The 14,645-nt window shown below is 48.7% G+C and overlaps 1 protein-coding gene across 1 annotated transcript in view; it reads left to right on the forward strand.

The window, feature by feature from the left end:
- The window catches only part of HIC2 (HIC ZBTB transcriptional repressor 2), a 208,277-nt gene that overhangs the window by 53,324 nt on the left and 140,308 nt on the right, over positions 1-14,645 (forward strand). The gene's annotated exons all lie outside the window — the stretch shown is intronic.

The raw sequence follows: 14,645 nt of genomic DNA on the forward strand, positions 1-14,645 counted from the left end.
ATATGGGCTGGTGCTTCAGGACCAAATAAAATTACTTATGGTCAATATGATAGGTAAAACCAGTGCTGGTGGCTGCCAGTCTTAAAATATTTGGACAAAGTGCAACCCTGTCCACCTTAACCAAAGGAAGAAAGATAAGCACAATTTATTTCATGTACTAATTTTTGCTAAATTTCTCAATAAAAAAAAGTTTGGGCCTAGGCGTGCTGTCAAAAAAACAAAAACAAAAAAACCCTGATATTGTATGGTGCCATGATTCAAGAAAGTTCGGGAACCTCTGGTCTACACTTCATACTATGGTACCTCTACAAGAGAGGGATATATTCGCTAACTACCAAACTAGCATCATGCTTGTGTGCAACTTCAAAACGCTTTCTCTGTTTTTTATATACAATGATAAAAATAAGAATTTACTTACCGATAATTCTATTTCTCATAGTCCGTAGTGGATGCTGGGGACTCCGTAAGGACCATGGGGAATAGCGGCTCCGCAGGAGACTGGGCACATCTAAAGAAAGCTTTAGGACTATCTGGTGTGCACTGGCTCCTCCCCCCATGACCCTCCTCCAAGCCTCAGTTAGGATACTGTGCCCGGACGAGCATACACAAAAAGGAAGGATTTTGAATCCCGGGTAAGACTCATACCAGCCACACCAATCACACCGTATAACCTGTGATCTGAACCCAGTTAACAGCATGATAACAGAGGAGCCTCTGAAAGATGGCTCACAACAATAATAACCCGATTTTTGTAACAATAACTATGTACAAGTATTGCAGACAATCCGCACTTGGGATGGGCGCCCAGCATCCACTACGGACTATGAGAAATAGAATTATCGGTAAGTAAATTCTTATTTTCTCTAACGTCCTAAGTGGATGCTGGGGACTCCGTAAGGACCATGGGGATTATACCAAAGCTCCCAAACGGGCGGGAGAGTGCGGATGACTCTGCAGCACCGAATGAGAGAACTCCAGGTCCTCCTCAGGCAGGATATCAATTTTGTAGAATTTTACAAACGTATTTGCTCCTGACCAAGTAGCTGCTCGGCAAAGTTGTAAAGCCGAGACCCCTCGGGCAGCCGCCCAAGATGAGCCCACCTTCCTTGTGGAGTGGGCATTTACAGATTTTTGGCTGTGGCAGGCCTGCCACAGAATGTGCAAGCTGAATTGTACTACAAATCCAACGAGCAATAGTCTGCTTAGAAGCAGGAGCACCCAGCTTGTTGGGTGCATACAGGATAAACAGCGAGTCAGATTTCCTGACTCCAGCCGTCCTGGAAACATATATTTTCAGGGCCCTGACAACGTCTAGCAACTTGGAGTCCTCCAAGTCCCTAGTAGCCGCAGGCACCACAAATAGGTTGGTTCAGGTGAAACGCTGAAACCACCTTAGGGAGAAACTGAGGACGAGTCCTCAATTCCGCCCTGTCCGAATGGAAAATCAGATAAGGGCTTTTTCAGGATAAAGCCGCCAATTCTGACACGCGCCTGGCCCAGGCCAGGGCCAACAGCATGACCACTTTCCATGTGAGATATTTTAACTCCACAGATTTAAGTGGTTCAAACCAATGTGACTTTTGGAACCCAAAACTACATTGAGATCCCAAAGTGCCACTGGAGGCACAAAAGGAGGCTGTATATGCAGTACCCCTTTTACAAACGTCTGAACTTCAGGGACTGAAGCTAGTTCTTTTTGGAAGAAAATTGACAGGGCCGAAATTTGAACCTTAATGGACCCCAATTTCAGGCCCATAGACACTCCTGTTTGCAGGAAATGTAGGAATCGACCCAGTTGAATTTCCTCCGTCGGGCCTTACTGGCCTCGCACCACGCAACATATTTTCGCCAATTGCGGTGATAATGTTTTTGCGGTTACATCCTTCCTGGCTTAGGATAGGACAGGATAGGGATGACTTCATCCGGAATGCCTTTTTTCCTTCAGTATCCGGCGTTCAACCGCCCTGCCGTCAAACGCAGCCGCGGTAAGTCTTGGAACAGACAGGGTCCTTGCTGGAGCAGGTCCCTTCTTAGAGGTAGAGGCCACGGATCCTCCGTGAGCATCTCTTGAAGTTCCGGTTACCAAGTCCTTCTTGGCCAATCCGGAACCACGAATATAGTGCTTACTCCTCTCCATCTTATCAATCTCAGTACCTTGGGTATGAGAGGCAGAGGAGGGAACACATACCCTGACTGGTACACCCACGGTGTTACCAGAGCGTCTACAGCTTATTGCCTGAGGGTCCCTGGACCTGGCGCAATACCTGTCGAGTTTTTAATCATGTGGAAGACTTCTGGGTGAAGTCCCCACTCTCCCGGGTGGAGGTCGTGCTGAGGAAGTCTGCTTCCCAGTTGTCCACTCCCGGAATGAATACTGCTGACAGTGCTATCACATGATTTTCCGCCCAGCGAAGAATCCTTGCAGCTTCTGCCATTGCCCTCCTGCTTCTTGTGCCACCCTGTCTGTTTACGTGGGTGACTGCCGTGATGTTGTCCGACTGGATCAACACCGGCTGACCTTGAAGCAGAGGTCTTGCTAAGCTTAGAGCATTGTAAATGTCCCTTAGCTTCAGGATATTTATGTGAAGTGATGTCTTCAGGCTTGACCATAAGCCCTGGATATTCCTTCCCTGTGTGACTGCTCCCCAGCCTCGCAGGCTGGCATCCGTGGTCACCAGGACCCAGTCCTGAATGCCTAATCTGCGGGGCCCTCTAGAAGATGAGCACTCTGCAACCACCACAGGAGGGACACCCTTGTCCTTGGTGACAGGGTTATCCGCTGATGCATCTGAAGATGCGACCCGGACCATTTGTCCAGCAGGTCCCACTGGAAAGTTCTTGCGTGGAATCTGCCGAATGGGATTGCTTCGTAGGAAGCCACCATTTTACCCAGAACCCTTGTGCATTGATGCACTGAGACTTGGCTCGGTTTTAGGAGGTTCCTGACTAGCTCTGATAACTCCCTGGCTTTCTCCTCCGGGAGAAACACCTTTTTCTGGACTGTGTCCAGGATCATCCCTAGGAACAGAAGACACGTCGTCGGAACCAGCTGCGATTTTGGAATATTGAGAATCCAATCGTGCTGCCGCAACACTACCTGAGATAGTGCTACACCGACCTCCAACTGTTCCCTGGATCTTACCCTTATCAGGGAATTGTCCAAGTAAGGGATAATTAAAATTCCCTTCCTTCGAAGGAATATCATCATTTCGGCCATTACCTTGGTAAAGACCCGGGGTGCCGTGGACCATCCATACGGCAGCGTCTGAACTGATAGTGACAGTTCTGTACCATAAACCTGAGGTACCCTTGGTGAGAAGGGTAAAATTTGACATGAAGGTAAGCATCCTTGATGTCCCGAGACATCATGTAGTCCCCTTCTTCCAGGTTCGCAATCACTGCTCTGAGTGACTCAATCTTGAATTTGAACCTCCGTATGTAAGTGTTCAAAGATTTTAGATTTAGAATCGGTCTCGCCGAGCCGTCCGGCTTCGGTACCACAACAGTGTGGAATAATACCCCGTTCCCTGTTGCAGGAGGGTTATCTTGATTATCACCTGCTGGGAATACAGCTTGTGAATGGCTTCCAAAACTGTCTCCCTGTCAGAAGGAGACATCGGTAAAGCCGACTTTAGGAAACGGCGAGGGGGAGACGTCTCGAATTCTAATTTGTACCCCTGAGATATCACCTGAAGGATCCAGGGGTCTACTTGCGAGTGAGCCCACTGCGCGCTGAAATTCATTGAGACGGGCCCCCCACCGTGCCCGATTCTGCTTGTAAAGCCCCAGCGTATACTGAGGGCTTGGCAGAGGCGGGAGAGGGTTTCTGTTCCTGGGAACTGGCTGATTTCTGCAGCCTTTTTCCTCTCCCTCTGTCACGGGGCAGAAATGAGGAACCTTTTGCCCGCTTGTCCACGAAAAGACTGCGCCTGATAATACGGCGTCTTCTCATGTTGAGAGGCGACCTGGGGTACAAACGTGGATTTCCCAGCTGTTGCCGTGGCCACCAGGTCTGAAAGACCGACCCCAAATAACTCCTCCCCTTAGTAAAGCAATACTTCCAAATGCCGTTTGGAATACGCATCACCTGACCACTGACGTGTCCATAACCCTCTACTGGTAGAAATGGACAACGCACTTAGACTTGATGCCAGTCGGCAAATATTCCGCTGTGCATCACGCATATATAGAAATGCATCTTTTAAATGCTCTATAGGCAAAAATATACTGTCCCTATCTAGGGTATCAATATTTTCAGTCAGGGAATCTGACCACGCCAACCCAGCACTGCACATCCAGGCTGAGGCGATTGCTGGTCGCAGTATAACACCAGTATGTGTGTAAATACCTTTTAGGATACCCTCCTGCTTTCTATCAGCAGGATCCTTAAGGGCGGCCATCTCAGGCGAGGGTAGAGCCCTTACAAGCGTGTGAGCGCTTTATCCACCCTAGGGGGTGTTTCCCAACGCACCTTAACCTCTGGCGGGAAAGGATATAATGCCAATAACATTTTAGAAATTATCAGTTGTTATCGGGGGAAACCCACGCATCATCACACACCTCATTTAATTTCTCAGATTCAGGAAAACTACAGGTAGTTTTTCCTCACCGAACATAATACCCCTTTTTGGTGGTACTCGTATTATCAGAAATGTGTAAAACATTTTTCATTGCCTCAATCATGTAACGTGTGGCCCTACTGGAAGTCACATTTGTCTCTTCACCGTCGACACTGGAGTCAGTATCCGTGTCGGCGTCTATATCTGCCATCTGAGGTAACGGGCGCTTTAGAGCCTATGAGACGTCTGGACAGGCACAAGCTGAGTAGCCGGCTGTCTCATGTCAACCACTGTCTTTTATACAGAGCTGACACTGTCACGTAATTCCTTCCAACAGTTCATCCACTCAGGTGTCGACCCCCTAGGGGGTGACATCACTATTACAGGCAATCTGCTCCGTCTCCACATTATTTTTCTCCTCATACATGTCGACACAAAAGTACCGACATACAGCACACACACAGGGAATGCTCTGATAGAGGACAGGACCCCACTAGCCCTTTGGGGAGACAGAGGGAGAGTTTGCCAGCACACACCAGAGCGCTATATATATACAGGGATAACCTTATATAAGTGTTTTTCCCCTTATAGCTGCTGTTAGTTAATACTGCGCCTAATTAGTGCCCCCCTCTCTTTTTTTAACCCTTTCTGTAGTGTAGTGACTGCAGGGGAGAGCCAGGGAGCTTCCCTCCAACGGAGCTGTGAGGGAAAATGGCGCCAGTGTGCTGAGGAGATAGGCTCCGCCCCCTTATCGGCGGCCTTATCTCCCGGTTTTCTATGTATTCTGGCAGGGGTTAAATGCATCCATATAGCCCAGGAGCTATATGTGATGCATTTTTTTGCCATCCAAGGTGTTTTTATTGCGTCTCAGGGCGCCCCCCCCCCCCAGCGCCCTGCACCCTCAGTGACCGGAGTGTGAAGTGTGCTGAGAGCAATGGCGCACAGCTGCAGTGCTGTGCGCTACCTTGTTGAAGACAGGACGTCTTCTGCCGCCGATTTTCTGGACCTCTTCTGCCTTCTGGCTCTGTAAGGGGGCCGCCGGCGCGGCTCTGGGACCCATCCAAGCTGGGCCTGTGATCGTCCCTCTGGAGCTAATGTCCAGTAGCCTAAGAAGCCCAATCCACTCTGCACGCAGGTGAGTTCGCTTCTTCTCCCCTTAGTCCCTCGATGCAGTGAGCCTGTTGCCAGCAGGTCTCACTGAAAATAAAAAACCTAAACTAAAACTTTCACTAAGAAGCTCAGGAGAGCCCCTAGTGTGCACCCTTCTCGTTCGGGCACAGAGATCTAACTGAGGCTTGGAGGAGGGTCATGGGGGGAGGAGCCAGTGCACACCAGATAGTCCTAAAGCTTTCTTTAGATGTGCCCAGTCTCCTGCGGAGCCGCTATTCCCCATGGTCCTTACGGAGTCCCCAGCATCCACTTAGGACGTTAGAGAAATAGTTATACCTCTGTTTGGATATATGTTTTAATCTGAACACTCACAAGATTGTGACCCAATGCCCCTTTATAATTTATCACTAAGCAAAATGAGCTGTATTAAAGCAAACTAAAGGGAATTCGATTATCTGTGATGTGTACATCACAAAGAATACCAGTAGCCCAACATCACTCCTCTCCCTGCACACCACATCTCAGATAATTGAAACGCCCCTCCCAATAAGGTAGAAATCTCTGTGGATAAAGGATTCCATATATGTGGTACTAGATAGGATACCTGAAAATTAAAACAAAGAGCAAGAATTTGTATGGTGAGTGACTTAGTGGGGATAACTTTATTTTTATAGAAATGGAATAATCTGTCTGGTATATAGATAGATACATGTACAGTATATAGGCTCTGTTATCTGAGATGCATGGGATTTTATTGGATAACATTTTCTTAATGTAATATGGTGAATCTTGCCTAAAATCTACTAAAGTACATGTAAATATTTGCCCCCTTTCATTAACTTGTCTTCTAGTGCTTCTTTTATAGTAACTGTACAGGTAAGTATTTGGTAATGTGTATGTCGGTATGGGTCATTAGGTCGACCACACTTACGTCGACAGTCATTAGGTTGGCCACTATTGGTCGACATGGTCACTAGGTCGACATGGGTTTTTTAAACCTTTTTTTTTTTTTGTGTCATTTTCTTTGTAAAGTGACGGGGAACCTCAATTAGTGCACCGTGTCCCCTCGCATGGCTCTCTTCACTCGCCATGCTTTGGGCAAGGTGCCTCGCTCCGCTACCGCTGCACTCTGCACAGGTTACCACTCCCAATCGTAGTCCATGTGGATCGTAACGTATAAAAAAGTTCAAAAAAGGAAAAATGTGAAAAACTCATGTTGACCTTTTTTCATGTCGACCTAGTGACCGTATTCCGTCTGTATATACAGCCTTAGGACCAAGCAGCAGTATTTAACGTTTACTTCCATTCAAAATTTTAAACATCATGGATAATGGGTTTACAATACACTCTTTATTTTCTTTCTCTTCAGATTTCGGTGAAAGAAATAATTGGATGTGCTCTATTCCTTTTGGTGTGACATTACTTTTTTTTGATGTGGTTTATGATCTGTTTGAGAAGCTAATATTAAACTGCACCATACAACAAGTGTAGAAGTAAAATCACAAAAGAAATGCTCACGCTATACTGTCATTCCTCCAGTTGGATTCCCATCTACATTGTAGGGCAGGATGAGGAAAATGTGAGGGGTTTGGTATGTTTGTTCTAGTTTGCAACAAAACTTAGGGGTCTATTTTCTAAGCTTTGGAGAGAGGTAAACGACCAGCCAGCTCCTGTCGTATTTCAAACATGTCCTGTAACATGGCCGTTAGGAGCTGATTGGCTGGTACTTTAGCTCTCTCCAAGGGTTAGTGAATAGACCCCTTCTCTAAAAAAGGGTGCGTGAGATCATATTATTGGGCCAATTCAATCCCCCATGATGTGAGGTTACATTGTGCAGCTACACAAAATAAGATTTTACTTACCGGTAAATCTATTTCTCGTAGTCCGTAGTGGATGCTGGGGACTTCGTAAGGACCATGGGAATAGACGGGCTCCGCAGGAGACATGGGCACTTTAAGAATGAATTTAGATTCTGGTGTGCTCTGGCTCCTCCCTCTATGTCCCTCCTCCAGACCTCAGTTAGAGAAACTGTGCCCGGAAGAGCCAGGGCAAGATTCATACCAGCCACACCAATCACACCGTATAACTTGAGATAAACATACCCAGTCAACAGTATGAACAACAGAGCAACAGGTCAACCCTGATGCAACCATAACATAACCCTTACTTAAGCAATACCTATATACAAGCATTGCAGAAGAAGTCCGCACTTGGGACGGGCGCCCAGCATCCACTACGGACTACGAGAAATAGATTCACCGGTAAGTAAAATCTTATTTTCTCTAACGTCCTAGTGGATGCTGGGGACTCCGTAAGGACCATGGGGATTATACCAAAGCTCCCAAACGGGTGGGAGTGCGGATGACTCTGCAGCACCGATTGAGCAAACACAAGGTCCTCCTCGGCCAGGGTATCAAACTTGTAGAACTTTGCAAAAGTGTTTGAACCTGACAAAGTGGCCGCTTGGCAAGTTGTAAGGCCGAGACCCCTCGGGCAGCCGCCCAAGAAGAGCCCACCTTCCTAGTGGAATGGGCCTTAACTGATCTTGGCAGCGGCAATCCAGCCGCCGAATGAGCCTGCTGAATTGTGTTACAGATCCAGCGAGCAATAGTCTGCTTTGATGCAGGAGCACCAAGCTTGTTGGAAGTATACAGGATAAAAAAAGACTGTTTTCCTGACCTTAGCCGTTCTGGCTACATAAACCTTCAAAGCCCTGACTACATCAAGCAACTCTGAATCCTCCAAGTCCGTAGTAGCCACAGGCACCACAATAGGTTGGTTCATATGAAAAGATGACACCACTTTTGGCAGAAATTGTGGACGGGTCTGCAATTCTGCTCTATCCATATGGAAAACCAGATAGGGGCTTTTATGTGACAAAGCCGCTAATTCTGACCCACGCCTAGCCGAAGCCAAGGCTAATAGCATGACCACCTTCCACGTGAGATATTTTAACTCCACCGTTTTAAGTGGTTCAAACCAGTGTGATTTCAGGAAACTTAATACCACGTTAAGATCCCAAGGTGCCACTGGAGGCACAAAAGGAGGCTGAATATGCAGCACTCCCTTTACAAACGTCTGAACTACTGGTAGAGAAGCCAACTCTTTTTGAAAGAAAATGGATAGGGCTGAAATCTGGACCTTAATGGAGCCCAATTTCAGGCCCAAATTCACTCCTGACTGTAGGAAGTGGAGGAAACTGCCCAGCTGGAATTCCTCTGTAGGAGCATTCCTGGCCTCACACCAAGAAACATATTTTCGCCATATACGGTGATAATGTTTAGCTGTCACGTCCTTCTTAACCTTTATCAGCGTAGGAATTACCTCGTCCGGAATGCCCTTTTCTGCTAGGATCCGGCGTTCAGCCGCGGTAAGTCTTGGAACAGACAGGGCCCCTGTTGCAACAGGTCCGGTCTTAGAGGAAGAGGCCACGGGTCCTCTGTGAGCATTTCTTGCAGATCTGGATACCAGGCTGTTCGTGGCCAATCTGGAACAATGAGGATTGTTCTCCCTCCTCTTTTTCTTATTAGCCTCAGCACCTTTGTATGAGAGGAAGAGGAGGAAATACATAGACCGACTGGAACACTCACGGTGTCACCAGGGCGTCTACCGCTATTGCTTGAGGGTCTCTTGACCTGGCGCAATACCTCTGTAATTTTTTTGTTGAGGCGGGATGCCATCATGTCCACCTGTAGCAGTTCCCACCGATATGTGATCTGTGTGAAGACTTCTTGATGAAGTCCCCACTCTCCCGGGTGGAGGTCGTGTCTGCTGAGGAAGTCTGCTTCCCAGGGGTGGTAGTCATGTGACTGCCGGTCGGCTGACCGACAGTCACATGACCTCCTCCGTGAGCCCGACGGCTCACTATCCCGATGGTCGGCATGCCGACCAACAGGGACTATTTCCACTCGTGGGTGTCCACGACACCCATAGAGTGGGAATAGAACCCCACCGAGCCCGCAATGGGCTTGCTGCACTCGCCCCTCCCAGCCGGGATCCCGGCGTCGGTAAGGTGACCGGCGGTCAGGAGACCGCCGGTCACCCGTACTACACCCGCTTCCCAGTTGTCCACTCCCGGGATGAACACTGCTGACAGAGCGCTTACGTGATTCTCCGCCCAGTGAAGAATTCTGGTGGCTTCTGCCATCGCCACTCTGCTCCTTGTGCCGCCTTGGCGGTTCACATGAGCCACTGCGGTGATGTTGTCTGACTGAATCAGAACCGCTTGGTCGCGAAGCAAGTGCTCCGCTTGACGTAGGGCGCTGTATACAGCCCTTAGTTCCAGGATGTTGATGTGAAGGCAAGTCTCTTGACTTGACCACAGACCTTGGAAATTTCTTCCCTGTGTGACTGCTCCCCACCCTCGTAGGCTAGCATCCGTGGTCACCAGGACCCAGTCCTGAATTCCGAATCTGCGTCCCTCTAGAAGGTGAGAACTCTGCAGCCACCACAGGAGTGACGCCCTGGGGGACAGGGTGATTAACCGATGCATCTGAAGATGTGATCCGGACCACTTGTCCAGTAAGTCCCATTGGAAGGTCCTCGCATGGAACCTGCCGAAGGGAATGGCCTCGTATGATGCCACCATCCTTCCCAGTACTCGAGTGCAGTGATGCACTGACACCTGTTTGGTTTTAATAGATTCCTGACCAGTGTCATGAGCTCCTGAGCTCTCTCTATCGGGAGATAAACCCTTTTCTGGTCTGTGTCTAGGATCATGCCTAGGAGAGGCAGATGAGCTGTAGGAACCAACTGCGACTTTGGAATATATAGAATCCAGCCGTGTTGCCGTTACACTTCCAGAGAAAGTGATACGCTGTTCAGCAACTGCTCTCTTGATCTCGCTTTTATGAGGAGATCATCCAAGTACGGGATAATAGTGACACCTTGCTTCCGCAGGAGCACCATCATGTCCCCCATTACCTTGGTGAATATTCTCGGGGCCGTGGAGAGACCAAACGGCAACGTCTGAAATTGGTAATGACAATCCCGTACCGCAATTCTGAGGTACGCCTGATGAGGTAGATAAATGGGGACATGAAGGTATGCATCCTTTATGTCCAGAGACACCCTAAAATCTCCCCCTTTCAGGAGGGCGATGACCGCTCTTAGCGATTCCATCTTGAACTTGAACTTTTTCAGGTATATGTTCAGGGATTTTAAATTCAATATGGGCCTGACCGAACCGTCGGTGACAGAAGCAAGAAGACTTTGAAATCGGCGGCAGAAGACTCCAGTCTTCATATGAGGTAGCGCACAGCACTGCAGCTGTGCGCCATTGCTCCCACACTAAACCCACATACTCCGGTCACTGTAGGGTGCAGGGCGCAGGGGGGGCGCCCTGGGCAGCAATTAGAGACCTCTTGGCAAAAGTGGGCATATATACAGTTAAGCACTGTATATATGCATGGGCCCCCGCCATATTTTCACACAGAAAAGCGGGACAGAAGCCCGCCGCTGAGGGGCGGGGCTTCTTCCTCAGCATTCACCAGCGCCATTTTCTCTCCACAGCTCCGTTGAGAGGAAGCTCCCCAGGCTCTCCCCTGCAGAATCACGGTAGAAGAGGGTAAAAAGAGGGGGGGGGGGGCACATAAATTTGGCGCAAAAACAGTATATACAGCAGCTACTGGGTTAACACTAAGTTACTGTGTGATTCCTGGGACATATAGCGCTGGGGTGTGTGCTGGCATACTCTCTCTCCAAAGGGCCTTATGGGGGAACTGTCTTCGGATGAGCATTCCCTGAGTGTGTGGTGTGTCGGTACGTGTGTGTCGACATGGAGGAGATAGAGCAAATATGTGTGAGGGTGTCTCCGTCGACAACGCCAACACCTGTTTGGATATGTGTAATTAAGTGCTAAGGTGAGTTTATTGCACAAAAGATTAGAGAACAGACAGGAAATCTACCCATGTCTGTCCTTATGTCGCAGAGACCTTCAGAGTCTCTCAATGCTCACTATCCAAAATAATAGACACTGATATCGACACGGAGGTTAACTCCAGTGTCGACTACGATAATGCAAAGTTACAGCCAAAATGGCAGAAAAGTATTCAATATATGATTTTTGTAATAAAAGATGATTTGCATATCACTGATGACTCATCTGTCCCTGACACAAGGGTACACATGTTTAAGGGGAAGAAAGCTGAGGTAAATTTCCCTCCTCTCATGATGGAAAAAGAGCGGGAATCTCCAGACAGACTGCAGTTTCCCACAAAGAATTCTCAGGCAGTATCCTTTCCCCACTAGGGCCAGGATAGGATGGGAATCTTCCCATAGGGTGTCACGTTTGCCCAAAAGGTAGCCCTGACGTAACAGCTATTCTCAGGGATCCTGCAGATAGCGTGCACATTCTGGTACACTACTCAGACCGGCGATTGTGTCGGCATGGGTTTATAGTGCTGTGGCAGCGTGGACAGTTACCTTATCGGCAGAGAGTGAGACCCTAGTATGTAGATATATATATATATATATATATCTCATGCCCAAAGAGGCATGAGTATACTGGGTCCTAGAGTCAAAGTTATGTCGATTTCTGCTTGACGTGTCCTGTAGAATATGCAATGGACAGATGATGCCGACTTAAGAGGCATATGGAAGGCTGAGGATTGTGTGGAGAAGGGTTCTCGGACATGGTCTCCACAGCTATAGCTGGTAATTCTGATATTTTGCATTATATTCCTGCACAGCCTAGAAAAAAGCACGACATTATCAAATGCAGCCTTTCGAACAAAGAAACAAGAAAGTCCGAGGTGCGTCCTTTCTTGGCAGAGGAAAGAAGCTGCACAACACAGCTAGTTCCCAGGAACAGAAGTCCTCCCCGGCCTCTACAAAAATCCACCGCATGTCGCTGGGGCTCCACAGGCGGAGCTAGGCCCGGTGGGGCACGCCTTCGTAAGTTCAGCCACAAGTGGGTTCACTCCCTGTTAGATCCCTGGGCAATCGATATTGTGTCTCAGGGATACAAGCTGGACTTTGAGAAGATGCCCCCTCACCGACGGCCCTGCCGGCTTCCCCCCACGAGAGGGAAACCGTGTTAACTGCAATTCACAAATTGTATCTTCAACAGGTGGTGGTCAAGGTTCCCCTCCTTCAACAAGGAGGGGGTTATTATTCGACCATGTGGTAGTCCCGAAACTGGATGGTTCGGTCAGACCCATATTGAATTTAAAATCCCTGAACATATACCTGAAAAGGTTCAAGTTCAAGATGGAATCGCTGAGAGTGGTCATTGCAAGCCTGAAAGGGGTAGATTTTATGGTGACTCGGGACATAAAGGATGCATACCTTCATGTCCCCATTTATCCACCTCATCAGGCGTACCTCAGAATTGCGGTACGGGATTGTCATTACCAATTTCAGACGTTGCCGTTTAGTCTCCACGGCCCCGAGAATGTTCACCAAGGTAATGGCGGAAATGAAGGTGCTCCTGCGGAAGCAAGGTGTCACTATTATCACGTACTTGGACGATCTCCTCATAAAAGCGAGATCAAGAGAGCAGTGGCTGAACAGCGTATCACTTTCTCTGGAAGTGTAACGGCAACACGGCTGGATTCTATATATTCCAAAGTCGCAGTTGGTTCCTACAGCTCATCTGCCTCTCCTAGGCATGATCCTAGACACAGACCAGAAAAGGGTTTATCTCCCGGTAGAGAGAGCTCAGGAGCTCGTGACACTGGTCAAGAATCTATTAAAACCAAAACAGGTGTCAGTGCATCACTGCACTCGAGTCCTGGAAAGAATGGTGGCATCATACGAGGCCATTCCCTTCGGCAGGTTCCATGCGAGGACCTTCCAATGGGACTTACTGGACAAGTGGTCCGGATCACATCTTCAGATGCATCGGTTAATCACCCTATCCCCCAGGGCCAGGGTGTCTCTCCTGTGGTGGCTGCAGAGTGCTCACCTTCTCAAAGGTCGAAGATTCGGCATTCAGGACTGGGTCCGGGTGACCACGGATGCAAGCCTCCGAGGGTGGGGGGCAGTCACATAGGGAAGAAATTTCCAAGGGCTGTGGTCAAGTCAGGAGACTTGCCTTCACATCAACATCATGGAACTAAGGGCCATATACACCGCCCTACGTCAAGCGGAGTCCCTGCTTCGCGACCAACCGGTTCTGATTCAGTCAGACAGTATCACCGCAGTGGCTCATGTAAACCGCCAAGGCGGCACAAGGAGCAGGGTGGCGATGGTAGAAGCCACGAGAATTCTTCGCTGGGCGGAGAATCACGTAAGAGCACTGTCGGCAGTGTTCATTCCGGGAGTGGACAACTGGGAAGCAGACTTCCTCAGCAGGTACGACCTCCACCCGGGAGAGTGGGGACTTCATCAAGAAGTCTTCACGCAGATTGCAAGACGGTGCGAACTGCCACAGGTGGACATTATGGCATCCCGCCTCAACAAAAAGCTACAGAGATATTGCGCCAGGTCAAGAGACCCTCAGGCGATAGCTGTAGACGCACTAGTGACACCGTGGGTGTGCCAGTCTGTTTATGTATTTCCTCCTCTTCCTCTCATACCAAAGGTGCTGAGAATCCTAAGAAAAAGAAGAGTGAGAACAATACTCATTGTTCCGGATTGGCCAAAAAGGACTTGGTATCCGGATCTGCAAGAAATGCTCACAGAGGACCCATGGCCTCTGCCTCTAAGACAGGACTTGTTGCAACAGGGGCCCTGTCTGTTCCAAGACTTACCGCGGCTGTGTTTGACGGCATGGCAGTTGAACGCCGGATCCTAGCAGAAAAAAGTATTCCGGATGAGGTTATTCCTACGCTGATAAAGGCTAGGAAGGACGTGACGGCTAAACATTATCACCGTATATGGCGAAAATATGTTGCTTGGTGTGAGGCCAGGAATGCCCCTACGGAGGAATTCCAGCTGGGCCGTTTCCTTCACTTCCTACAGTCGGGAGTGACTTTGGGCCTGAAATTGGGTTCCATTAAGGTCCAGATTTCGGCTCTATCCATTTTCTTTCAA

The sequence above is a fragment of the Pseudophryne corroboree genome, chromosome 1, assembly GCF_028390025.1.
Source record: "Pseudophryne corroboree isolate aPseCor3 chromosome 1, aPseCor3.hap2, whole genome shotgun sequence".
Taxonomy (NCBI): domain Eukaryota; kingdom Metazoa; phylum Chordata; class Amphibia; order Anura; family Myobatrachidae; genus Pseudophryne; species Pseudophryne corroboree.